Source organism: Penaeus monodon, chromosome 42, assembly GCF_015228065.2.
Source record: "Penaeus monodon isolate SGIC_2016 chromosome 42, NSTDA_Pmon_1, whole genome shotgun sequence".
NCBI lineage: Eukaryota > Metazoa > Arthropoda > Malacostraca > Decapoda > Penaeidae > Penaeus > Penaeus monodon.
The window spans coordinates 2,427,677-2,430,176 of NC_051427.1; positions in this window are offsets into that span (position 1 = coordinate 2,427,677).

Genomic DNA, 2,500 nt, shown 5'->3' on the forward strand with positions numbered 1-2,500 from the left:
AACTACAACAACAACAACGACAACAATAATAATAACAATAATGATCGAAAAAGAAACAGTAATAATTTTAATGATAATGATAAGACTTTGTGCTTATATTCATTTCAATTCCCACTTGCATTTAAAACTCCCTCAGCATAAAATCAGAGTAATTTGAAATTCACTGAGAAACAGAGGAGAGTCGGTGGTTGGGCAGTGTATTTGAATTTATAAAATGACTGAAAAAAAAATATAATGATAAAAAGGAGTAAGATATAAAAATAAAAAAGAGATATTAAAAAAAGAAAACTAATAAGTAAGAAATTTTAATTCAAAAATTAACAACGAAAAAAAAAAAAACAGCAACGTATGCACACGATATAGGGAAGTACGTATGAGTTGATGTAATACTGTATAATGTCATAGGAATTAGATTTGCCACTTTTGTGAATACCCATTTCATGAATATGCTAAGACAGCAATTAACGTAAACCGGCGTCATTAGCGTCTTGAATATATAACTCGGAACTTAAATGCAAGGGGATAGCATTGACTTCCTCGAATGTGTAGCCTTGTGTCTAAACATAAATATTCAGTTCATTTATCACCTTCGCAATTTACAAATTCACACGAATATTTTACATTGTAATTTTAATATTCATAGATTTCCATTGCCGAATGTAAAATAGAAATTTCAGAATATATATTTCTTGATCATAAATATTAATCTGTTTTACCATCTTCTCAACCGAGAAATATACTGTATTATAAGTGTTCACAGAATTCCATTACTAAATGTCATAGAGGAAATTCAGAATGTCGTTTCAATTTTTCCCTGTGTTTGTGTTTTTCTCCTTGTGCAGTGTATCGACACAGTGTATCCGGAATAGATACAGTGCTGCAAGTGAGGGCTGCATCCTGTAGCCTAAAGCACTTGTATCTTACTCGTCCATTTTCCCGAAGGAAAGTCAATATATGCGGAATGATAACTCTTGCAGTTTTCTACGCTTTTCAATGATAGCCCATAGATTTAAAGCAAAGTAATTTTGCCTTCACAGAAAGCAGAACACAGGAAGAGTTAATTTGATCGTACATATGCTTGTAGTAAATCCTTATATGACAAACAATCACTGAATTTAATTGCATATCTGTCCGTAGCTGTTAATCCCTCATATATCTTTTGTGCACATCTACCCTTGTGTCGTTATACTTATTCAGTTGGCTTAATAGCCTCTCTATTTATTTTACTCTTGAATATTTAAGGTGTGCGTCAATACCAGCTTCAGTGTATATCAGATGTCAACGTTATAAAGTTTTCTTAGAAGGATCTTTGTGAATCAGGAAACGACGTGTTATTACGTATAATTAATAAACTCCTTTTACATTAAATTGCTTTAGCTTGTATGAATAGATGAAGGAAACCTTCTTTTTTATAATGTATATCCCCTTCTTGCTGTTTAACCCCCCCTCTCTTTCTCTATCTATCTGTTTATCTATCTATCAATCTATCATCTATAAATCTTTCTGGCTCTCTCTTTTACGTTATTGTGTTAGTGTGTTTTGTTCCATGCATATGGCTGTGTGTGTGTGTGTGTGTGTGTGTGTGTGTGTGTGTGTGTGTGTGTGTGTGTGTGTGTGTGTGTGTGTGTGTGTTTTAAGTGTACGTGTGTGTAGGTCTCTCTATGCGTATGAATTAAACTGGTAAAAACATGATCAGAATTAAACAACTACAGAAGCATCTACCATATCTCTATTTGTTTTTCTTTGATCATAAAGCAAAGATAGATATAGAAAAAATGTGGGAATGAAGGTAAGTTTCTGGAATGTACAAATTGCTTTAACTGATGTCTGCAGAGGCAATTAAATCGTGAGGGGTTGATTATTGCTTCTGAATGTCATGTACGATTCAACTGATTGGCTGAATAAGGACAGAAATGAGTTATTATCGCGTCAGTAATTAAGCCTTGTGGGGCGTAGCCGTTACTGTTTAAAAGCAAGATAATATATCAAAAGAAAGAGAGAGAAGGAACAGTTAAACAGACAACTAACAAAAACATATAAAAAATTGATAATATGGGAACGAGAAGCAATACGCATAATAGGGGAACGAGAAGCAATACACATATCCTTATCAGCTGAATACAAACTTATGCGTCCAAATGTACATTACGACAACTATAACCAAGTATAGCGTGGTTAATTACCTTTAAATCATAAATGTTTTTTTTTTCTGCTATAACGTAAACAATATGTAGTTCTCATAGAAAAGGATATCCCAATTGTGAGCCTTGACTGGGTATTGAAATCATTTTTAAGAAATAACTCTACGGTCCTGCCAAGCCATGTTTCACTATCTCCGAGAGTCATATAATGCTACCATCCAGGGTATGTAGCACAATATGCGAAGAATTATTAAATAATTTAATTTTATGTAAATTGAGATGAAATGATGTTCTAAGATTCTGATGTAATATTCTGGCGTTTTCACACGAAATAGTATTTTAATTATTACAATAACAGT